The sequence below is a fragment of the Saccostrea echinata genome, unplaced genomic scaffold (genome assembly GCF_033153115.1).
Source record: "Saccostrea echinata isolate AGI-Se365-2 ecotype Australia unplaced genomic scaffold, CSIRO_AGI_Sech_v1 ptg000029l, whole genome shotgun sequence".
NCBI classification, from domain to species: domain Eukaryota; kingdom Metazoa; phylum Mollusca; class Bivalvia; order Ostreida; family Ostreidae; genus Saccostrea; species Saccostrea echinata.
Genome location: NW_026889778.1, coordinates 6,555,805 through 6,583,369, shown reverse-complemented (window position 1 = coordinate 6,583,369; position 27,565 = coordinate 6,555,805).

Genomic DNA, 27,565 nt, shown 5'->3' with positions numbered 1-27,565 from the left:
TCTTCAACCTTAACAATTTTCATTACTTTCATGCAAACAGATTCTATATTTTGTTATGTAAAATTTTTAAGTTAATCTGCTCAAATAGATTTTTTTTGATAATATTATTATGTGAAAAATTTGTCCAATACTATTCTTCACTCAAAAATCTTTGCACAGGGCTAATTAACTAGAGGTACCAAATGGTCCAAATCCAACCCCTCCCATTTTCCAGAATTGAAAATAAGAATCAAATTTGGTGTGCTTCTAAAAAAATGCAAAACAAGAATGTGACTCAATAAGATATTTAACTGGTTCTACAAAAACCTTATTTTACATGTATGTCAATTTTAAATTATATTCCACTTGAATAGAAGTAGGGATTGAATAAAAGTATTTCACTTCTCCCAATCAAACAAATATGACCATTATAATGAACTTAAAACACCCATATTATATGCATTTAATTTTTTGTTTCATTGCTTTGTCAAAAACACCCTAATTGCATGCATTAACATGTCAAATATATGCACCTTTGTTGGGAAAAAACATCTTGGCCATGCATACTGAGACAAAAAAAAATACACCCTAATTGCATGCATTAACATGTCAAATATATGCACCTTTGTTGGGAAAAAACGTCTTGGCCATGCATACTGAGACAAAAAAAAATACATTTGACATAGCACAATACACATAATTCTTTTGCATAGAATAAAAAGAATATCATTGAAAAAATATGATCAGCAATAAAAAGTAATTTCATTCAATCAAACATAGACAAGCAGGTAGAATACTAACATGAGTCTAAGGAAAATATATTGTAACATGGACCTTGACCTGAGACATAAATCATATACAAAAATTAAAAACAAAACGACAACATAAGAACAGCCCATTACTGCACTTGACTTAAAACTTCATGCAGGACATTTTATATGTTAAATGAAAATGAAGAGTCTACATGAATATGTGGAGCAGCTGATTAACGAACATGACACTCACTCACATAGTAGATTATGCATGATAAAGAATAGTCTATTGTTGAGCGGCCTATTACTGAACCCAACATGACACTTGCACAGTACAGTAGATTATGCATACTTTTTTTGAAAAAGAATAGTCTGCAGCAGCCTATTATCACATCTGACATACATGTAACACTCACATAGTACATTATATATGAAAAATTAAAAAAAAGTCTACAAGTGGAGCAGTCTATTACCACACCAGCCATAATACTCACAGAGTAGATTATACATGAACAAGAGGCCCATGGGCCACATCGATCACCTGAGCACAATTGCTAGGCAAAAGCACAAATCAGTTCAGTATGGTGAACCGGCGTCAGTTATCTTATCTTGCACCGTAAGGGGTCGACACAGGCAAATGCGGTCCAACACAAAAACTGATAGGCATGGCAGCAATGGCTTATCGGCGATTATTCTACAGATCACTTTCGAAGAAAATAGACGTATCAAAAACATATTTTACCCACTATGGCATCAAATTTTGGTGCTATGACAATACCTGAGCTAAAAAGAGAGTTGGAAAAACTCGGTGCGAAAAAAAGCGGCAGAAAATGGGAGCTCGTTGAGAGGTAAATATATGTCAATGTAAACAGCTGATCGATCTTTTTATACTCCTTTGTTACCTTATGGAAACATTTAAATGAAATAAAATATCAGTGATCTTAAAAACGTCAGTTAATTGAAAAAGTCTTTTGGAAAGATATAAAATGATCGTTTTTATTGCTTATATATTTTTCCCGAATTTCCTCAATCATTGTCATCTGAGTGGTCTTTGTTTTCCTGTGAATGTACGTCTCATATAATTCACAAAATCATGAAAAGATTTAATATATTGTTATCTATTTTGAAAAAAAAACTTAATCAATTTAACTATGATAATACTTTTTTTACAGACTTGAAGCTTACAAAAGAAATGCCCACTGTGCAAAGACTGACGTTTCTGGACCTGAGTTCCTCATGATGACCCCAGATCCACAGCTTTATAAAGACCTCCATAGTGTCCAGGCATTTCCAGGATGTACTGATTCAGATATCTCTGCCTTCTTGTTAAAGTTAAACAAGATAATGGACAAGAAAGCTAGAGACATGTATAATGATGGTTTCATCCAGTATGTGAATGTAGTAAAAAAGTGACTCCCATCAAGCCACGAACCCCGTTTTCACTTAGATCCGACACTAATTTAGTGTTTCGGCGGTGTGATAACAGGCCAAGCAATAAATAGATATTCTATAAATAGATACTCTATACTAATTATAATTAGTTATTTAAGTCCGCCATCATCAGGAATCCACTTATATATATACTATACGAATTACTCACAGCTGTCAGTGAAGCATACTCTAAATTCAACAAAGGAGAATTTAAAATTCCTTCGCCACCTACAGAAGATCTTCTGTGGTTGTTACAAACAATATTAGAAAATAATGTCTTTAATTCTAAGAAATATAAACAAATTATAGGCTGCGCAATGGGCTCAAAATGCAGTCCTGAAGTGTGCGATATCAGAATGTATGAAGTCACCTCGGAAATTCTAAACAAATTTCCATTTCAACATAATATTGTTTATCACGGTGGATATCGAGATGATGGATTTATAATCTATCATGGGGAAATGGATGAAATTCATCAATTTTTCCAAATAGCAAATTCACATCATCCTCTTTTAAAATTCACATATGAAATTTCTGACGAAGAAATGAACTTCCTTGACATCACCCTATTTAAGGGAGAAAGGTTTGAATTAGAAGGAATTCTTGATGTCAAAACTTTCATAAAACCTACTAATACTTTCCAGTATCTGGAACGCAATAGTGCACATAGCCCTTCTGTTTTCAAGGGAATCATTAAAGGCGAAATCATTCGTCATTTACGCAATACTAGCCATTCTAATATTTTTCACAATGCGATCGAGAAGTTCAAATTTTCTCTGTTGAAAAGAGGATATAATGAAAATGAGATTAACAGTTCAATGAACAATGTTCTAGAAAATTACAAAAGAGACCATTTAAATCAAAAAAAGAAAGTTAACAGTAATTCTGATATACCATTGGTCATGGTTACAAAATACAACCCAGCCATTAGCAATATCAAAAAAAAATTGCTAAAATACTGGCACACTCTATCAAGAGAGCCCGAACTCAAAGATATATTCAAAGACAAGTTTACCAATTATAGCATATAAAAAACACAGGAGTTTAGGAGATCTCCTAACAAGTTCAAAACTTTAATAAAAGTTAGTAAAGCCTCACTTACTGGTCAATTACAATGTAATCAACCATATCATTTACTGACATAATTCAGTCAGAGACAGTTAACAAATTATCGCTTTCTTGCATATTTATTTACACAAACAACTTTCATCTGTGTTTATTATTTAAACATTACGTGACCTTGGGAAATTCCCTTACCGGTTCTACTATTTAAAAAGAACATACCGGTATATAATAAAACAAATAAAATGAATATACAATATTGATATATATAAGTGGATTCCTGATGATGGCGGACTTATATAACTAATTATAATTAGTATAGAATATCTATTTATTGCTTGGCCTGTTATCACACCGCCGAAACACTAAATTAGTGTCGGATCTAAGTGAAAACGGGGTTCGTGGCTTGATGGGAGTCACATTTTTACTACAGTGAAAGCCTCTATGATGAAATCAGTAAAGTATATTGTTGATGTCATGATTGGTCAGGACAAGAGTGTTGTTGAATCCAAGTGTGAATGTGCTGCAGGCATGGGACCAGATGCACATTGTAAACATGTGTGTGCTGTTCTGTTTGCATGCTCAGATTTTATGAAGCGTGGAAGTGTTAAAACAGAACTAACCTGTACACAAATGATTCAAACTTTCCACCGAGCTAAACCACACAAAGGAAGCCCCCTGAAAGCACGGATCATGGACATGCCTGGCTGCGATGAAATATGTAACAGTGAATATGACCCCCGTCCTTTAAAATATCAAAATAGCTCTGGTTACTCTTCATATTTCAGAAGTGTGTGTTTGAATTTCCCAGGAATAAGCAGCACCCCAATATTCCAGTTATATGAGCCTGCAAACATGAGGGCACTTGACCTGGACCATGATTACCTCAAGGACACATTTAGTGAGAGACATTTGAAATTAATAAATGTGTCAGAAATTTCTGAAGAGTCTGCAAGGCAGGTAATGGTGAAGACGGCAACTCAGGCAATTAATGATCTGTGGTTTGAAGAACGGTGTAAGCGCCTACATTCATCTTTATATGGAAAAATATGTAAAGCTACAGATAGGACAGACAAAGCAAAACTTGCTCAGCGCCTAACAGAAAAGGGACAAAGACTAAACACAAAGCCTATACTTCACGGCAGAAAATATGAAAAATCTGCTTTGAAAAAGTACCAAGAAATTACTGGAAATACTGTTTATGACAGTGGAATATGTGTGTGTCTCGACTCACCATACTTAGCAGCATCCCCTGATGGCATTATTGATGAAGACACTGTGGTGGAGGTGAAATGTCCATATGTAGCGAGAAATAATTTCATTTCTTCTAAAACTTTACCGTATGTAAGACAATCTGTGACCAGATTCTATCTTGATGAAAAGCATGACTATTACTACCAGGTTCAGGGACAACTTCTTTGTGCTCAGAAACAGAAATGCATATTTGTCGTGTACACTTTTAATGACATTTTGTTCTTTTCCATCGAAAGAAATGACAAATTTATAAATGACATGAAAGAAAAATTGGATGAGTTTTACAAAACTTACTTCAAATCTGCCTTGCTTGAGAAAATGTTTTACAAAACATACGTGTTTGTAATTGCAATAAGTAAATTAAAGTTTAAATTATAAAACACTCTTTTTATTCAGTGTTTATTAGATCTGATTAATCATGCATATGATGGCACAATGCAGTTCTTCAAGTTACACAACATGAAACAAATGTATATAATTTCAGATGACAGTTTTGATTCTGAACTGTTCATTGGTTCACTTAAAATTTTGTAAGTCTTTGCAAGTCCAATAATTCTCTCTATATGTACACGTTTACTGGATATTTTTCTATCTTTTATAACAGTTTCGCAGGACATCCTATTTTTCTTTTTAAAAAACGTTGGCGTGTTAATTTGAATGATCTTGTGTACAAACATATCCTGCACATTAAAACCTTTGTCTGCCATAATTGAATCACCCGAATTGCACATATCTATTAGACAACTTCTTTCAACGATTTAACGATCACTTGTAGATCCGCCATAGGCTGTAGAGATGTAGGATGTCAAACCGCCTGGTGTTGCTCCAACAAGAACCTTCACAGTGTTACGGTTTTTGTATGTAGAAAAAGTGGCTTGCTGAGATATATAGGAAGTTTTGGTTTCTTAATGGGACATTCAGTACCATCAATAATTACCCTTGTATTTGGAAATTTTATTTTAAAATCTGACGGGCAAAAATATTTAACTAGATGTCTTGAAGGCCACAAATCAATTTCACGCCATTGCTTATTCATAAATAGAATCCAGGTAAAAAATATATTTGAGACTGTTTTTTCAGAAATGCCAAAAAGTCTTGACAGTTCAAAATTTGTAGTGTGGCGGCGTAATTTACAAAGCACAAGGAAAAACTGATCAGGAACACTGATGTTTGAAACTTGATGATACACAGAGTTCAAATAATAGGCAGCTGGGCCTAGAGTTCTCAAAACAAAGTAAAATTACCGTAGTGTTTCCAGGCCAGTATAGAAATGAACAGCAGCATCATCATTTGTAAAATTGTCTATGCTCATTGGAGGATATTTAGGTGTTTGGGTCTCCACATTTTGAAAATAAATGTTGGTTTCAACTTTGGGTATCTCTGAAGCTTCAGTTACAATTGTTGAATCAAAAACTACTTCTTCGGTTGTTTGCAGTTCATCACTTGCATATATAATTTCTACATCCTCTGACTGGGAAGAAAATTCCTCTGCTAATTTTCGCTTGATACCCCTGGACTTTGCTCTATCAGATCTGGCTTGTGAATGGGGACTTGGCTCAACCCAGGAAAAAATACTAGGGACCGCACTTTTCTTAAGTCTTTTACTCAGGGGTGTAGTTCCTTGAAAATAATTTATTTATTTTGAAACAAATTTTTAACATGTTTAAAATTTTATTGTCTAGTAAGATACAATTATGAATCTTAATTTATTCTTATATATATATATATATATATATATATATATATATATATATATATATATATATATATATATATATATATATATATACATATATATATATATATATATATATATATATATATATATATATATATATATATATATATATATATATATATATATATTTCTCAAATTCACAGTGAATTAGCCAGTAATTAGTTACATAATTATCCATACTTATACAAAGTCGGAACATCTGTCAGACTTCATCTGTTCATGCAGAGATTTAAACAGTGTGAGATGAAAATAAAAGGGTAAATAAAAGACGATTTCTTATCATGCTTATTACATATGCATAAATAGATTACCAGAAGTTTTATAGAGCTGCAAGACATGCTTCTTGTTTACTGGATCACAAGTGTAATCGGGAATGTCAGCGGGAGTCAAATATTGGCATGCATGTGTCAGTGTCTGGAACAGGTTCATCGTAAATTAATTTACATGCAATTAAAGTATTTACATGGAAAATGCAACTTTTTCTTAATATTTTTTTGTTAATAAAGTTTTAAGCTGATTAAAAAATAAATAAATACCGTGTTGTGATACAGTTACGTAGTCATCAGCTTTAAAGTGTGCCCTGCATACAACAGCATGTGTCTTAGGTTCCCAACTTTGAAAACGGGTTTCGCCGCGTTTAATTGCATGGATCCAAATTTTTCTTCTTGATTGATCAGAGGGAAACACATGTCCACCTCGATTACTGCATTCTGGTACACAACAGCAAGTTTCAGGCATGTTAAAAAAGAGATTGACAGCGGTTTGTTTACGTTTTCTTCGATAGTTAGATACTGATAATGCGCGAGGATATTCCGATATGGGACCGAGTTTGCCTGTGGCGCCCTCTAAGGGAAAGATAACAGGAGACGGTACCTAATTGAAAAGATTGGGGGGGGGGGCTTGAATTTTAAACTACCTGATGATGTTTCCATGTCAATATAACAAATGGCTCTGTTTTACATGAGAAGATTTTTTTTAAAAAAATTGCCATATATTCCTTTGTAAAAATTTGATCCCCCATTGTGGCTCCTCCCTATTCCAGGGGTCATCATTTGAACAAACTTGAATCTACACTACCTGAGGATGTTTCCACATGAGTTTCATCTTTCCTGGCCCTGTGGTTCTTGAGAAGAAGATTTTTTAAAGATGCTATTCATTTCACTAATTCTTAATTATCTCCCCTTGAAAGAGGGCGTGGCCCTTCATTTGATAAACTTGAACCCCCTTCACCCAAGGATACTTTGTGGCAAGTTTGGTAGAAATTGGTCCAGTGGTTCTTGAGAAGAAGTCGAGCCTTCGGCTCAGGTGAGCTAATAAAAGTCTATATGTGGAGTGTCTGTAACCACTTCAGATGCAACACTCAAACAAGAGATAATATGAAATTGACAAGAAAAGTAGTACACATGTATATGTTAGTTCTGTTTCAGCAAGTGATTCTTGTCCTGCTTTTTTGGAAGAGATGGAAAGTCATTCTTTAGTAGAGCTGCAGTAGTTGAATCATTATCAGCATGAATGGTCTGTACCTCACATTCATATATCTTATACACCTTACTTGTTAAAATTATCTGAAATATAAAATTTAACATTATTATCTGGAGTCCACATCAAAATATATTCCCCAAAATGTCTATATCCTATATATAGAATTTCAGCGAACATGTATATATTCATGTATAACTTGCAGAAGTTTACACCCCATAAATTGCCAATTTTCTACACTTATCAAACTTGGCATAACAAAATTCAAATGATGACTTTACCAGTATCACTTTTATACTAACGGCAAGACCCTTGGTCTGCTATCCAGCATCAAAACTACATTCCAACTGGTCCAGTTTAGCATTCCTCGTCTCTATCTTTCCAACAAGATCCCTTGGTCTGGTTCCACAATAGAGGCCGACATATCTTTTTCTTCAATGTGGTGAAACCATGTGGTGTTAAAGGTACTGAGAAAATTTACTACATGGGATGGTCCCATACCAGAATGTACCATCAAGCTGGCTGAAAAAAAAATAGATCAAATAAATATATACAGGCATAAACAAAATTTAATCATGGTTGATTGGAAAATAAGTTTTTAACCGGAAAATCTTACACAGAAACTGGACTTATCAAGAGAAATGCCAATGCTGCCTGACCAATATTCTAACTATACAGCAGTAGTAAAATAAAAGATTGAATTTTATCAGACCAGCAAACAACATGCAAACAGTTTCAATATGTACCACCTTGTCAAACTTTTTTCCAGTGAAGAAATCAAATCTGTCCCCCAATCATCTTGGAAATAAAAATAAAAAAATCTGTCCTTCACTGAAATGTTAATAAATAATCTGACACTCATAAAATCCTCCCCAAATCAAATGGCAGTTCCTTACATGCACTGAGTTTACTAAGGAGAAGTTTTATATTCATGCTGAATTACAATTCTGACAGAAGTTTGAAATGGAATGTACATCATGTTAATATTTATTTGACTTACCAAGAGTTACTTTTGAGTTGATATCAAAGGCCTCTCTATCGTATTCCTTTCCCGTGGGAAAGGTGTTGGTAAATCCACAAACAGTACAATACCATCAGTCCCCTAACTACATTTAGGCCCAATGTATTGATACAATAAAGTACCGAGTCAACAACGTTTTTAAAGTTGTAAAAAATGCAAATGAATGCCTTCATCTTGTGGCTGTAAGCATACAAACTGGACTACCAAGTTCTTCAGCTCAACAACTCTTCGTCCTTCGTTCCATTTTGATGTCATTATATGATCTACATCAGCCGTGTCGTCTGCTTGGAATAGGGCCATTAGGGTGTAAGTCGTTTGCGACATGTGTATATACGAATATTCCATTTCATAAAAAAAACGATTTATAATTGTTGTCCTGTTTGTTGACATGTTATATCTCTCATTCACTCTTATTAACTTGATCTACCTTTACTGCTGAGCTTTCCTATAACTATACCCATGAACTTTTCTCGGAGCACATTGTTTACAACTGCAGTCGGCCATATTGAAATAGGCGCATTTCCGGAATAAGTGGACCGAAAAATTCTTAATTTAGAACTCACATGTAATGTCACGTGATCGCTATCCGTAGCTACGTTAATCTGTATAATTTACGCTTTTAACTGTTTAATTCACATAATCAATTTGGCAATCTCATACATCTTAAGTAACACGCTATAAAGCCAACAGACCATGAATACTGCATGATGAAATTTAATTTTGATTTCTTATTTAACAATAAACGTGGCAAATAATTACTTATCAGATCTCATATCTGTATTGATATAATACAAATAATAAGCAATCTAGTATCACTGATATAAGTGAGACTTTCATAGAATATTTGAAAGAATAATGAATTCAGTGAAAGTGAAGAGCAAAGCAAACACACATCTCAATGAATATGAAACTGACATCATTATACGCAAATTCATTTGATGCGCTCGGCAGTTCAATTATTGATACATGTAGGATTAATTGAATTACATTCAACATTTATAATGGGCACCAATTGAATGACTTACTGAATTGAAAATTTTTGAATAACCAATTAGTATATTATTTATTAAAGAATATACATGTAAATAATTAAAGTATATGATTTTGTATTAATTTTGGAACAGCATAGAAATTAAGAGCCATTCTCTGTAATGACTTGAACTTTTATATAGGAGCTGTGGCACGCATAGTCTCAGAATTTCTCCAAACTCTCTATGATAAAAGTCTTTGATACCGTAACCTCACATCAGGCAAAAATTGGTTGCTACGTGTCATGGTTACCATGGCAACAGGTCCTAAAGTTTGAAAAATGGCATTTTTCAACATGTTCAGTGTCCCACAGTTAACGTTTGCATCAAAGCAAACAAGTGGCAATGATTGTTTCTGAAAGTTGAAGGCCTGATGTCTTAAATGCATGATAAACATGATTGGTAAATCAACTATTACATACGTTACTATGGAAACAAAGTATTCAAAAGTAATAATTTTGCTCATTTTATTTTATTTTATAAAATCATACACTTAAGAATAAAAAAAATTATAGGTTGAAATGCAAGATTAATAGAGAAAAGATCCTTGTAAGGAAGAAATATGATTTTTCTTATAGTTTGGCAATGGTTGCCATGGTTTTAATACCACGAAAGGATTTTAAATTAACTCTCTTAGTGTCTTAATCTTATCCCATCATTTTAAAAAGCATATTTCTATATAATTGATGATCAATTTTTAAAGGCGTTGGTGTGACCCTATTTTTCAAAAAATTCAAATTCAATTCTTTAAATAGAGCGTTGCTATGGAAATAAGGCGAAAAAAAACATGCATAAAAATCTGAAAAATACTCTGTTTCCTTGGATACGTACCCTTGTATGTAGATTCCCAAAACTTTAATGATTGATATATATGAACAACTAACCCGACTTTCAATTTTGACTACGACCCAATCTCTCACTGGATGCAAAAAGCAGGCACATAGGGTTTAATATACATAAAATTAACAAAATCGAACATTTTCTCTTCATGGTAACCATAGCAACAGTGTTGTATTTTTCAACAAACTTTATCAATATATGATATCCAACTTTAGTTCTACCAGATAAGTACTATTCAGGGTGAGTCAAATAATATGTTTCTTGATTAAAAGCTAAGTAAATTCCTAAAGCAGCAAAAAAATATCACTTTAAACAACTGGTACGTTGTTTCCATGGTTACACTGCAAAGTAACAATTAATCCCAATATTTCTTATGTTGTTGGTGTTGCAAGGTCCTAAGGATGTATATGTGCCAGTCATGAATTTTATTGTTTTTCCTCAAGAAAGTAGCATTAACCCAATCTTAGCAACATATTTTGCATGGTTACACTGTGTTACCATGGCAACCATGAAAGTTATTTTTAGAATAATATTGCCAATACCTAATTACTTAAGGTCAAATATTTTTATTGTTTTTCTTCAGTTGTTGATTGAGTTTGATCATGTAACATCTATCGTTAGTGAATATTGAGCATTTTTCAGCATCTAAAATGTATTCCAAATATACCCATGGTTACCACTTACTTAGAGATAAATTCTAAATAGTTTCTTTATAGCATAAGTGGCAACAAGGTGTCATGTTTTTGTGAGAATAGTTTGTTTGTTTTTCTTAGTCTTTATTTAGGCTTAATAAAGATTCAAAGTAGTTGAAAATCTCAATTTTTTCAACTTTTCTGGCTGTTACCATGGCAACCAAGACACATAGCAACGGAATTTTATCGGATATATGTTTCTGGTGTCAAGTTGTAATAATGGGCAAAGTTTCATCGAAATCGGTGATTATGCGTGGCAAAGAAGTTTAAGTGGTTACAGAGAATCGCTATTAAAAAATAAAAAGTGTCAAAATGGCACTAATACGCTTCCGTACAGATTAGTTAATTTTTTTCATTGTTGAAAATCACTGATGAAGTTAGGAAGATGATTTTGATTTATTCTTCGTTAGTTGACACCTTAATGAGTGGTCCAGATTCAAAGATCAATTAGATCGTATATTAAAAGAAAATACTGGTGACAATGATGAAGGCATGTCACCTAGAGCCTCTGACTCTAACCTATAATATGCTTTTACTATAAACAAACATTGGAGTAAATTAGAATTTCAGGATTCTAAAGTCAATGATCTTTACTAGATATTTCTTAAGTTGCAGACACATAGTATCGATTTAAATTAAAAAAAAAAAAAAAGGGGGGGTCAGAATCAAACTCGAAAATCCTATCTGGTGGGGGACAACTTCTCAACTTCTTCCACAATCATTTTTTTTCATACATTATCACATAACTCCGATTTTAACTAAGCTGCAACAAACAGTGTGGGGGGGGGGGGGGGAGGGGGGCTAATAGCCTTTCAGTGAACATTCTCAATAGTAAAAGGTAATGACTTAAAAAAGGGGGACCCCCTCCCCTATACGTCGTGCTTGAGTTGTTAGTAATATCATTTAATCCTGATAATATACATGTAATTCCTGTCCATTTTTTGGCTGCCCATTGTTCTATTTTGCATGAATAATCTGATATTGTTTTCAACTGTTGTTTTTAATCTCGAAAAGGGCGATTTTTGGTATTTTAATATTATAATTTGAACCTAAGTGCAAATAGGTCAAAATTAATGCTAAAGAAAATTATATTTTACTGTTTTTGTTTGTTAATAAAATTAAATTTCAATGATCTTTTTGCATTGTCTATCTTTTATTTACCGTTCCGGGAAAAAAAATTAAAAACAAAATTGTGGAGAAAAACGCACTGCACGTTAAGAAAGCAATTTTGACTGCAGATATGATATTCAGATAAATCGACACTATGGAGGTCATAAATTCTTTCAATTAAAACGTTCTGTTTGTGCAATATTTTCTTTGAAGTAAATAAACAATGCAATGTACGTAAAAAGTTTAACATCTTTTACATATAAAATACAATCATTTTATGATACATAAAAGTTGTTTTTTTTTAAATATAATTCAAAATTGACGGCAATAATGGCGTCATAGTGCTCAAAGCGGTTAAATGCAATAAAATACATCCCATCTTCAGAGGGTTATTGCAACTAAACTATTAAAGATATATAAGAATTGTTAATATATTTATAAAATGTACATTCTCAAGTCATTTCTTTATGATTATTTTTAATTTTCAAAGAAGGGCCGAATTGCCCTACTAATGTACCTGGCTCTTACATTTATATGTTCTCGTGGTAAAGACACCTAAAAATATAATATGGGTCTTTAAAATATACCTGGATTTTAAAGATTTTTTATTGATAAAAAATGGAAATAGCGGAGAATTCACACAGAAAGAAGATGTGTTTGTGAAACACTGATGGCTCCGTATGGCAACTTATACAGTCCCTGAAACGTTCTACTTTTCCATTTTTCCGTTCCCTCACCATCCGTTCAGCGTGCGTTCACCGTGCAATCACCGTTCGCTCTCCGTTCACAGTTTTGCGTTCAGCGTTCATCGTGCGCTCGAGCTCACCGTTCACAAAGCGTTAAGTGTTCGCTCTCCGTTCGTCACTTTGCGTTCACCTTGCTTTCAGCGTTCACTCATCGTTCAGTCTTCACTGTCATTCGAACTCCGAGGTGAAAGGACTTTTTTTGAGTAAGGATTTACAGGTTATTGAAATTTTATAATTAACATATCGTGTTTAAAGAATCATTATTTCATGGAAAAAAAATTATCAACAATATTTTTTTTATTATTCTAACTTAGCTTTTAGGTTATTTATTAAATTACTCTGAAAAATAAATGTTTTTATAAGTATGTACCTATGTAGAACGATGCTGAAAAAATGATATGAGTACCGGTAATATACAGATACTTCAAGCACTTCAATATTTTCTTGTTATGTTAAAGACGACAAATCGTTAATGGACAGATGATAATCCAAGTCAATTTATTTACCAACTGCAGCAAAATTACAAAAATATTTATTTCTAAAACTTTTTTCAATTACTATAGAAACAAGCATTCTGAGAGTATTGCATTAGCAATACTAGTCCCCTACCGGCAAGTGAAATCTGGTTCCCGTTAAAAATTGAAAATGCCACAAGTTCGTCAAAAATCATTGAAGCGGAACGAAATGCAAACTTGATCTATAACTCATCAAGGTAAAGTCGCGTGCAAAAAATCAGCTCAATATCTTCAAGCGTTTAGAAAAAAATTGCGGAAAACCATGAAAAATTGAAAAGGTCGTAATTCCGTCAAAAATCATTGAAGCGGAACGAAATGCAAACTTGATCTGTACCACATCAAGATACACTCACATACCAAAAATCAGCTCAATGTCTGCAAGCGTTTAGGAAAAAAAGTGCGGAAACCAAGTGGGACAGACAGACAGAGGACAGACTGACAGACGAACGGAGAGACTCAGAGGAAACCTATAGTCCCCTCCGGCTTCACCGGTAGGGGACTAATAAATATTACAACTAGTTCTGAAAATAATAAATGATACTGCGGATATCCAGTTAATCAAATATCTTTGGGGCGAAAAAAATTGATAGAGTAGTTTTAAAATATTTATTTTAAAAATTTAATACACTACAGATTTTTTTTCTACTTTACATAATTATACATAAAGGCTATAGTTAGACAGAAAAAAAATTCCTTCCTTCGCTGTAACTTTATATGTTTGCTATTCGATATGATTAAGAGCCCCGCCCCCTTTTTCCCCCCATAATTCGTTATTGAGTCAGTATTTCCAGTATATTTTGATAAACATTGAAAAAGAAGTTAATGCGTTTTGAAGCACAAAAATTTCGGCCTCAAAACAAACATGCATCTAAAAAAAGAAGTCATTAAACAATAGTTTTTCAAAATATACACGTGCCGGCAGTGGTATTTTAAATTGGGAGGGAGTATGCGGTTTAATAATTCCAAGTGTTTATTCCCATGCGCCAATGTATTTTATTTATTTAGAAATGTGGGAATCAGAACTAAAAATGTTAAATAAAATGTTAACACTTCTTGAAAATACTAGCACTTCGCCTTCGTTGTGACGAGATTTTCACAGCTGCACAGTGTCGAATGATTTTGATTTGACAGTTGTCGACAAGCACGTGGTCTTGAACTTGGAGCAGGGAAATAAGAACCGATTATCACTGTCAAACAAATGGATTTGTTGATTAAAAAATGGTTACTATATTTAGAAAAAAATTAAGAATTTTGGTTTGATGAAGATACAAACATTTGGGGAAAGGGGGCTAAAACAGAATCCTCTCTCTCTCTCTCTCTCTCTCTCTCTCTCTCTCTCTCTCATTTGTCTGTTCAATAAAAACTATGACGGCATATTACTTCAATATCAAGTTCTAAAAATTTAATCTATAACAAATAATATGTATGCCTCTATGATCATTTTGTCCGAGTATAATCACGTCCAAATATAAATACGTCCACAGACCTTTGTAAATTATTGTTATTTTTTTCATTATTTTACACGGAATCCCCTTGGCACGGAGATATATATAATTGTTACAACCGTTGTAATTCATTCTGTAAGTCAGCAGTATTTTCTTCTAAGATCCACATTATTTGTGATGGTTTTCTATATCAAATAAGGATAAACATATACATTTTAAAACTAGAAGAATTTTATCTTTTATACTAAAGCGTTCGGTAACAATTACAATGTTTTACAGCGATAAAAATCGTTGATTAAAAGGTTGAATTTAAACATCACACATGTGTGCAGAAAATATTGTAGGAAACTTAAATTAATAGTTGAACTTAATGTGAATGTATCGTCTTTCTTGGGACTATTTTGGAACATTTATTTTATTTATGCATTGATTTGTTTATTTTTTTTTTTATTTTTTTTTTTTTTTTTTTTTTTTTTTTTTTTTTTTTTTTTTTGGCACCTGACATTAGAATACAAGAAAAAGATCAGAATCGTTCATCTTGCGTTCACCGTTCGTTCACCGCTTACTTTGCGCTCGCGTGAGCGCTCCGTTCGCGTTCTGCATTTGCTCACCGTTCAGCGTTCACCAACCGTTCACCAAGTTGCGTTCAGCGTTCACACATCGTTTACTCACCGTTCGCTCTGTGATTGTTCACCGTTCGTTCAGCGTTCGCTCACCTTTCGAGTGGGAAAGTAGAACGTATCAGGGACTGTAGCAAAAGTTAAACTTTTTCAAATGCAAAACAAATATGTTGCTACCCAAAGCAAGGTCTCGTCTCGAGATATATACCTGTGAAAAATGGAAGCGCTAACAGCAACCATTGAAAAGATATGGAAAAGGTTAAAGTTTTTCAAAAGTAAGTCAAACATCAAGGTCAAGGTCAAAAGGTCAAATTTAATGGTACCCAAGGAAAGGCCTTCTCACAAGAAATACACTTTTGAAGTATGAAAGCGGTAACACAAATCGTTCAAAAGTTATGGCCAAGGTTAAAGTTTTCCAAAATAGGTCAAACTCAAAGGTCAAGGTCAAAGGATCAAAGTTGTTGGTATTCAAAGGAAGGTTTTGTTACAAGGATTACAAATTTGAAGTATGAAAGCATCTAGAAGCAACTGTTCAGAAGTTATGGCAAAGGTTAAAGTTTTCAAAAAGTAGGTCAAACTCTAAGGTCAAGGTTAAAGAGTCAAAATTGTTGAAATTCTGAGGGAGGTTTGGTCATAAGGATTACATATGTGAAGTATGAAAGCCCTAGCACCAACGTTTAAAAGTTATGTCCAAGGTTAAATTCCGGTAAAATTTTGCAAAACTGGGTCAAACTCCAAGGGCAAGGTCAAATATGACGGTTTCCAAAGAAAGGTCTTGTCATAAGGAATACACATGTGAAATACGAAATCCATAGTTCCAACCAATCAAAAGTTATGGTCAATGTTAAAAGTTTTTGCAGACAAACAGACAGACAGAGAGACGGACGGACAGGACAAAAACTATATACCCCCAAATCTTCAATACTGGGGCTTTAAAAAGTCAAATATCATTTATAAAGATGAAAAAGTAAATTTAAGCTAAAAGTTGAGTGAAAAAAAGTTGGACATAGTCGATATTTACCCAAATCGCCTGCGTGAAAAGTAAATATGGAAACCACTATACCAGCGCAATGTACCAGCCATCTTTGGCGTTTACTTTGCACTAATTGCCTGACGTAGAGAGGGTCAGGCAGGCAATTTTTTTTTTTCAAAGTACGGAATTATAGAATGAAAGCTAGCCAGCCAAATTTTGTGCAAGCAGATTCACGTTAGAAGTTACTTGAGTTTTTACAATAACTGTTAGCAAAAGAAATAATCTGTTATTGATGAAAACTATTGAGGTGTTTTTCTTCTTATTTTATTTTCCTGTTAACCCCAACAAAGTGGACTATTCTGATAAGTTACACATTCATGAAAAGACTGGAAAGTTTCGCGGCAAAACAATATCTCGCAATACGACGGTCAAGGAATCTGATACCATTTATGTTTATTAACCAGTCTTTGAAAAAAAAATGTTTTTTTTTTCTTATTTTTGTGGTTTTCTATACTTTTAATAGAAGACGAGCCCGGCATGCGAAAGAAATATTTGCCACGCGATACTTACTATAAATATTTATTGCTTAAGTCAGGCAAGCTTCTTGAAAAGCTATTACTTTCTAGTATAACACAATATGCATAACCGTTGTGCAATACCTCTAACTTCTCATTCCTTTTTGGAGAGGACTTGTATAGGCTATACGTGATGTCCAATCCAATTATGTAATTTGACTTAACATACTGAAATACTCATTAAATATAATATATATATGAACCTGGGTCGCCAGCATGAAAATCCAACACGCTCACCATTAAACCTTTGCCCCCCCCCCCCTTTCAAAAGTGAAAAATGACGAATATCTAGAGTTTGGATTTATCAATTTTAAAAATAAATTACATATTTAGCATTTAAAAAATTTTCTATTTACCCTACTAATATCATAGAAAAATATTGAAAAACAAAAATAGTAAAATCGACTTTTTTAATTCGCTTCCGGTAGCGACCGGAAGTATTGATGACGAAAAAAGGTAATTTCGAACACTTAGAAATCATGTTCTATCATCTCTAACAAGTTGCCAGTTCATATCTTTAGCCGTTCCTTAGATCCTTTGAGGACAACATTTCATTTTAAAATCAGAAAATTGTCCATAACTTTTAAAATTTTTAAGACCTTTTATCTCTGAAAATTTCAAAGAAATTAATTAAATAGTGTTCGAGATATCGCGTGCACAAAATTTAGTCTTTAAAAAAAGAAGAAGAAACAATAGCATCACTATAAGGTCTTCCGGTGAGACGGAAAACCTTTTATAATAATAATAAGAAAAAATAGAATCACTATAAGGTCCTTGGATACGCAAGACCTTAACTAGAAAGTCTGTTATTATAAGCAAAAACGTACGTCACCCCGAACTGATACATAAACTATAAGATTCCTCAATGCTTAATAAAGTGAGTATTTGTAGAAAAAAGACCCCCCTTTCCCCTTTCACACAAACAAAACACATGCTTGCTAGCTTTGGTCAAACCCAAGTTAAGGGAAGCGAAAGTAGAGCTTGCAGAGGCAGACATATTTGTTTGTATTACAAATTAGTGTCTAGAAGAAAATAATTTTTTAGAATAAAAATATTGATTTTTTTGAAATACTATTGATTGATTGATTGATTGTATGTTGTTTTATGTCCCATTCGAGAATTTTTCACTCATATAGAGACGTAACCAAATACTGGTGAAGGGCTTCAAATTTTTGACCTTTACTCTGCACTCAGGGCCATTGGGCAGTGAGGGATCTTAATTGTGCCAACGTCTGCCGTGACACGTGGCCTCGGTTTTTAAGGGTTCTTCCGAACGACCCGCAACTTTCACTTCAAAGTGCCGAGCGCATGGCGAAGGAACAGTTGCTACCCATTTTTTATCGACTTAGGTCAGTCACGGTCGAGATTCGAAGTCACGACCTCCCGATCACGAAGCGAGAGCTCTACCGACTGATCACATTCACAAGAAAACGCGGAATGCTAATGAATACAGCTGACAATCGCTACTTTTTAAAGTTAAATTAATTTCAAATAAAATAATAATAAATACTATAGACAAAACAGAAAAGGAATGAATGCTGGCAAAATATCAGATCACATCAGTGGAACTGAATTTAAATAATGAAACTCTAACGATATTCCCTATAAATTGTAAATTTTATACCTGCGTATTCTACTTCGCTGTTTCGGGAATGGATGATCTTGAAAAGAACATGTAAATTAGCCATCATTTTGTAGGAAACAGTAAGCCTTGGCATTAGGAAAAAATAACATGATGAATGATATATACGTCAAGGTCATTTTATTTAGAATCCAAGACATTGAGAAAAACTTGCTTTCTTAACAATTAGAGAAAGAGAGAGACAGAGACGGGAGGGGGGTTAAATATGACAATGTCGTCTTCATTTGAAATAAAATTGCGCCCACAAGATATATACCATTCACAACCCTTTTTATTTAATAAAAACTCCTTGCTACGGCAATATGAAGGTTTTCCGTGTCTCTTCTCCGTCACCAGAGAAGTTATACCTCTACAGTTTGTACTATGTGTATTACTACGGTGCAGTTCCCGTAATCTACATAAATGAAAAAAAAAGAATAGTTTGTAGTGTTTAACAAACGTTTGTCCTATGTTTTTGAAAATTCTAAGATATTTAATTCCTTTTTAATCATATAAAGAAACAGGTAATATAAAAAGCTTTATAGATGAGCCTTTTGGAACACTAGGAATATTACATTAAGAGGAAATAAGTCAAAAAAAATATAAATTCGATTTTTTAATTTACTTTCTCTGACGACCGGAAGTAAAAAGATCAATCATAAACGTATATACAACGTTTTTTGTTTTGTTTTTTGTTTTTGTTTATATATATATATATATATATATATATATATATATATATATATATATATATATATATATATATATATATATATATATGTACACTCGTATCAAGAAACTGCAAATATGTAATTTTTTTTACTTTGTAAATAGACATGGACACATAAAATCACATAAAAAATATTTAATAACAAAAAATATGTTGGGGCAGATTGTAAATGTGTTTTTAAAAAGAAAGTGTTGATACATGTAGCATACAGTGGTAACGTGACAGCAACATTTTTTAAATTAATTGACTTTTTTCCACGTTTAAAGGGACAGACTTTGAAAATTAAAATAATTACCACAAAACTGTTGGTGTTGACTTTTATTACTGTAAAGTTTCATTAAGACTTTATGAGCAATCATCGAGAACAACCTCAGACAAACTATAGTGTATCAACATTTATAAGTCGCCCCGACTTCTTTCCGGTGACCATTTTTGCAGAAACCACGTTGATACAGGGAAAGGATTAAACCAATAAAGTTTTGAAAAGATTGCTTGGGTAGTTACTGAGAAATATGAAAAGTAAAAAAATCAATCTTCGTCAGTTTCCATGGCAACGGGAGGCATTTAGAATTTTTTTAATGTTGATTGCACAAATAGAGTGATTCATCATAATTTCTGTAAATTCTCATCACAATTGTCCAAGCCATCTCGAAGAACATTTGTGCGTATATTAACCTTTTTCTGTTTCGTTTCCAAGGCAACTGTTTGCCAAAAAATCATTTTTTTTTTAAATATAGAAATAACTTTGATTCAATGCAATGAACAATCCCTAAACGTTTCAAAATAATTGCCTGAGTAATTAGTGAGAAAATCGAAGTTCAACATTTTTTTTCTTCTCTTCTGTTTTCATGGCAACGATGGACAATCTGAAAATTTTAAATGCCATTTGCACAACAATAATTACTGATTATCATTTCTATGAACATTCATTACGATTGTTCAAGGGATCAGTGAGAACACTCCCGGACAATAAATCTTCATTTTTTGTACGTTTCCATTTCCATGGCAACGGTAGCCATGTTAAAACTGAAAGTGTTCACTGCACAACTACAGCTAGGCATAATCTTTTGTGAAAAGTTTCAGCAAGATTGTCCCAGCCATCTGCGAGAAAATCTGCGGATAAAGTTATCGGGCGTACAATAGCAATATGTCCCCCCGACTTCGCTCGGGGTAACATAAGAAGACATACCAGAATGGACACAGCTGTATTGCTTATTGATTTATCATTTTTAATGTTCCTATTTATTTCAAAAGAAATTTCACTTTAAGATCAATTGGTTTTGTGGTAGTGTTAGATACACGGCATCCTACTAGCTTGGGCTAGTGGGTTAACCCTTTAGCTCAATTGGTAGAGCACTGTACTGGCAAGCCAGAGGCCCCGGGTTCAATGCCCAGCAGAGGCACATAGATGTCTCTGTTACAGTTTGATTTGGTTTGACGCATATTTTCTCATCTTAAGTAAAAACAGTTTTCTTATAGACTATTTAAAATCTACCTAATACTTCAGTTTTGTTATGACTTGTTAAAACTTGACATACAATGTATAAGTATCAATATACATCATATATATCATGTGTTCTACTTTTCACTCATTGGTCGATTTCAATGAAGGGCGTTGCCATTAGAGAATGTGTGATATTCTTTGAAAGCACTATGTGTCTAAAAATTATAGTCGGATTTTAATTAAATTTGCTAAGTTTAGGAAACATCATGACCCAACATTCTTTTGGACAGGTGAAAAACTAAACAAAAATGGTTGAATCAAGGTGAACCTTTTTCTTCCACGGTTAGTGCAAAGCAGAAAAGCAGAAAAGCAACATTTTTTATCAGAGACCTCTAGCTATCAGTGAATTTTCTAATTCTTAAGAGCCATTCTTTGTAATGACTTGAACTTTTATATAGGAGCTGTGACACGCTAGTCTCAGAACTTGTCAAAACTCTCTATGATAAAAGTCTTTGATTCCGTAAACTTAAATCAGGCAAAATTTGGTTGCTACGCGTCATGGTTACCGTAGCAACATGTCCTAAAGTTTGAAAAATGGCATTTTTCAACATGTTCAGAGTCCCACAGTTAACGTTTGCAGCAAAGCAAACAAGTGGCAATGACTGTTTCCAAAAGTTGAAGGCCTGGTGTCTTAAATGCATGATAAACATGTTTGGTAAATCAACTTTTACATACGTTACTCTGGAAACAAAGTATTCAAAAGTAATAATTTTGTTCATTTAATTTTATAAAGTCATACACTTGAGAATAAAAACAATTATAGGCTGAAATGCAAGCAAATAATAGACAAGAGATCCTTGTAACATATACCAAGGACGAAATATGATATTTCTTATACTAGGTTGGCAATTGTTGCCATGGTTTTAATACCTCGAAGGGATTTTAAATTTACTCTCTTAGTGTTTAAATCTTATCCTATCATTATAAAAAGCATATTTCTTTACAACTGATGATCAATTTTTAAAGGCGTTGGTGTGATCCTAATTTTCATATTTCAAAAAATTCAAATTCAATTCTCTAAATAGAGCGTTGCTATGGAAATAGGGCGAAAAACATGGATAAAAATCTGAAAAATATTCTGTTTCCTTGGATACGTACCCTTGTATGTAGATTCCCAAAACTTTAATGATTGATATATATGAACAACTAACCTGACTTTCAATTTTGAAAATCACCCAATCTCTAACTGGATGCAAGAAGCTGGCACATAGGGTTTAATATTGATTATAAAGTTAACAAAATCGAACATTTTCTCTTCTTGGTAACCATAGCAACAGTGTTGTATTTTTCAACAAACTTTATCAGTATATGATATTCAACTTTAGTTCTACAAGATAAGTACTATTCAAGGTTAGTCAAATAATATGTTTCTTGATTAAAAGGTAAGTAAATTCCTAAAGCAGAAAAAATATATCACTTTAAAGAACTAGTACGTTGTTTCCATGGTTACACTGCAAAAAAATAATTAATCCGAATTTTTCTTATGTTGTCGGTGTTGCAAGGTCCTAAGGATGTTTATGTGCCAGTCATGAATTTTATTGTTTTTTCCTCAAGATAGTAGCATTAACCCAATCATAGCAACAGATTTTGCATGGTAACACTGTGTTACCATGGCAACCATGAAAGTTATTTTTAAAATAATATTGTTAATACCTGATTAGTTAAGGTCAAATATTTTTTATTGTTTTTCTTAAGTTGTTGATTGAGTTTGATCATGTACATCTATCATTTGTGAATATTGAGCGTTTTCCCGCATTTTTCAGCATCTTTGTTTGTTTGTTTGTATATTGTTTAACGTCCCTCTCGAGAATTTGTCACTCATATGGAGACGCCACCACTTGCCGGTGGAGAGCTTTAAATTTTGACCTATACTCGGCACTCAAGGCCATTGAGCAGTGAGGGATCTTTTTCGTGCCAGCACCTACTGCGACACGGGACCTCGGTTTATACGGTTTCATCCGAAGGACCGGTCTCCACGTCCCACAGTGGGATTCGAACCCGCGACGTAAGGATCAACTCCTTACTCCGCGACTCTAGAGCGAACGTTCTAACCACTGCGCCACGCGGGCGACTTTTTCAGCATCTAAAGTGTATTCCAAATGTACCCATGGTTACCACTTACTTAGAGATATATTCTAAATAGTCTCTTTATAGCATAAGTGGAAACAAGGTGTCATGTTTTTGGGAGAATGGTTTGTTTTTCTAAGTCTTTACTAATTCTTAATAAAGATTCAAGGTAGCTGAAAATCTCAATTTTTTCAACTTTTCTGTCTGTTACCATGGCAACCAAGACACATAGCAACGAATTTTATTTGATATATGTTCTGGTGTCAAGTTGTAATAATGGGCAAAGTTTCATCAAAATCGGTGACCATGCGTGGCAAGAAGTTTAAGTGGTCACAGAGAATCGCTATTAATATGGTGACTTCTTTGGGTTTTTTTAGACTACCTGAAGTTTTGGATTACCTCAATCAAGACATTTGGAGGCACTAAAGTACCAGTATTTTTTGTTGCCACACATACAGAAAACAAATCTATAAGCGTAAGTAATTATAAACAAATATATTTCAATTTAAATGTAATTTTATAAAGCTAGTAATGTTTCAATTTTATTTAATTTTGCTTTGTTCAATTCCACATTATGGCAAAGAGCTAAGGCCACGAACTATCATATTTGGCATCATGTTTTATACAAAATTGTCGACCAAAGCAAAGACGGACCTCCTAAAACATCAGAGGTGGGATTAGGTGCCATGGAGTAGCGAGCATTCCCTGCCGACCAGTCACACCCGCTGTGTGCTCCTTGTCATGATCGGGAAATAACGGAAAAATCCGTCGACAATTCCGCCGTGTATAACCCCACATATGGAGGATAGGATAGTGACCTTTAGGGGAGCAGATTTCGAAGCGTAATTTTTTAATTGAAAATTGACCTAATTAGCTTTTCTAGAGCGATAGAGATGGAATTAGTTCTATGGTAACGTACCACGGAACACAGTGATTTCTCCGCTTACCGATACAGTGTACCTGTATCCCTCTTCACAATTCCTGCTAAAAGTACATGATCACTTCAACATTTTCTGGTCATGACACGCGGAGTTGAAGATTTTATCGATTCTTGGTGAAAATTCTTGCTTAATTTATCATACATCATTTGAGTTGTATGAGGCGTTTCTAAGCATAATTCTGCAGAAGATACTCTAATAATATCTGGACTTCCACCCCATACAAACGGTGAAAATTTCAATATTATTGTGTGCCACCCAGGGGTAAACTTTTAGTGGAGGTAGGGGGCAAGGAATCAATATTCCGATTAATAAAATTTCAATAAAATTGGAATTAATTATAATATATATATATATATATATATATATATATATATATATATATATATATATATATATATATATATATATATATATATATATATATATATATATATATATAAGGAATAAATTGATTTGTTCATTTCAAAAATCTTTTCTCCCCTAAATTAGCTCGCTTTGACTCTCGTACGGTTTTCTACGCTTAACGACAGCAACAGGTAGTTGATTCCTCTACCCTCTCTTTGCAGAGTTTTTTTCTTATCAGGTACTTCTGGATATAAAATTTGACGAAACATTACATACTTGCTTCATTGCACCTGTAGATATAAACTAAATATACGAGGGTTATTCCAAAATCCCGTAGACAAGTGTTGTTTTGTAGGAACCTCAAATCATATATTAATGAAACTTTGTACAGAGATTAAACTAACAATTATTAATATATACATTTGTGGTATCTCTCTATTATATAAACATGCAGAGAGCAAATATCTTCATACCTGTATGAAGTTTTTTGAAGGTCATAGGTCATTACGTGACCTAATCACACAGCGCAGTAATATCTATACATAAAAATACTTACTCCACTTAGCAATACAGCATGTTTTTCATGCATAAAAATGTACAAAATACGCAAGTAAAATAATAATCATTTTATTTACAATGTAAACGAGTATTTAATACAGTTCTTGATCGATTTTATATAGAGAATAGAAAACTACCTGTTAGAAGTTTCATGTCTGAGCTGCATATCTCAACGTTTACCCTTATTTTTCTCGCAGACCTCTGAATGCTATAATTTTTTTTTTCATTAAACTTTACTCACAAAAAATTTGAAAATCTGTTGAAAAATATCAATGTAAATAAATGCAAAATACGCCACAAACAGCTGACAAACACTGTACTTTGGAAGTTCGGTAAGCACACCTCCCGTCTCCATCATCGAGATCGTTGTGACGTTGTCTAAACAATGTAAGCTGTCGTGTCTCCATATATCAACATCATCAATTAATGAATATGCCTTACTGAAATCGTAGATTTTATGTTTTTGATCAAATTTTGTACTTGATTTCAAGTTATCTGGTCCGGACAAGTGTCTCCATCCATCCCTTTCCGACCGAAATTCCTCCAACTTTTTATTATCAAACATCGGACGTTTTTCTTGTGTTTTTTAACATCGAATATGGGTTCCCATGAACACAAAAATTCCCAGACACCAATATGCTCACTATAATTGATCACAAGTAGCCTTTCACAGAATATTCCCTTCAAAACAGAATCATTTGCCAGATGAATTTGAAGCGTAACCGCTTTTCAAGCCGATTTACACCTAGCGTAATTTGTCAAAATCTACGACGTGCGGTTAGTGCAATATTTATATTCGATTACATTCAATTGTCCGTCTCAAATGTATATATAAGTAATAAATAACAAGTTTAAAAACTTCAATGAAAATTGAAGTGGGTCGGTCACGTGATCAAATCTTCTGAGAAGGCCTTCGGCCTTCACAGGATTTGATCACGTGACCGACCCACTTCAATTCCCATTGAAGTTTTTAAACTTGTTATTTATTTCTTAAATAAATTTATGAACAAATATTGAGTAATTACATAAAGTTGCCCTATTTCATTGAAGTATTTCATTGTCTGGTGTAGGAAGGCGGCGCAGTACCCCAAAATTGCAATGAAAAATCGGTATGTAGTATTTAAAATCCTACTAAAAATATTTACTTCTAAGAACTTAAATAAAAATGAAATTTTTTAATACTGAAATATTAAATAACTCTCCTCAAACTTTGGTGTACATGCTTTAATTAATGAATTTTATAACGTTTCATATCCACCGGTTTGAAATCTGACGTGCTGAAAAATGGCCGCTGCGTTGACACATCCGGCGCACTAAGCTATGTTCTGATCTTGAATTCATTCCTACAGAAACGCCTAAATCATAAATGTTTGGTTCATATGGAAATGTTTCCTGCTCCTTGGTGTAAGAAAATAACTGAAACGGTTTTAAGTGTGTGAGGGAGGGAAACTTAAAAGAGAGACCGGTCGAGGAATCGGACCATGAATGATACTAAACAACTCCATTAGAGAAGACAAACGAAACCCGTAAAACAAACAGTTTTTCAAAATATTTTTAAGTACATACTTTATTCAAATACTCTAATGCTAAATCATTTCATAATGATTAAGATATTCACATTTATATCTATAATCTTCATGATGAATTATAATATTTCATACTGGTAATAAGGGTAAACCCCCCCCCCCCCCACTGAACTGGTGACGTTTTATCTTTTTTGACGTCAGAGATTGCTACCGGTGTCATAGAATAAGAAAACTACATTTCTTAATACTCGAATTGTTTTTATGTAATTATGTTAAAGCTTCATAACTTATCAGCCAACAACATACTTTATCCACCCAAAAAAATTTTATAAAGTTATAATTTCTGAAAAAGATATGTGCTCGGTCTACGGAATTTTGGGACAACCCTCGTATATACACATACAAGGGTTGTCCCACAATTCCGTAGATTGTCAGATCTCTTACAGAAATTATAAAATTTTCTTTTAAATATTCATATGTTCAAATATATAATTACTGGATGTTTGTCCATAAATTTATTAGTTATAGTTGGCCATGGTTTAATCTATATACAAAGTTTCATTAATTTATGAGATCGGGTTCCTACAAAATTACGCTTGTCTACGAAAGTTTGGGACAACCTTCGAAAGTATCTTTTATTTACACCTAACAAACTCCTTTTTTGTATAGAACATAAGAATAGAATCAGATTTAAGATGATGTGGGGAGAAGGGTACAATTATTTTCTCTTTTGAAGCTTCTGCTCGGGTAAATATTTTTTAATATTATATTTACATCCACTATACTATCTCCTTTATTTCTTATAAAAACGATGGTTGTTAATCAGTCAGTAAACATCGCTGAGCAATAAACCACCTGTATAGATTTCTTGAGCAGCATCAATCTAACATACAATGATGCACATTTCAATAATATAATATTTAATGTATAATATTAATATATAATCCTACTTTATATGATTATCATACAGAGATAGATGTAAATAATAAAATGTCTCTTTCTTTGGTGGTTAG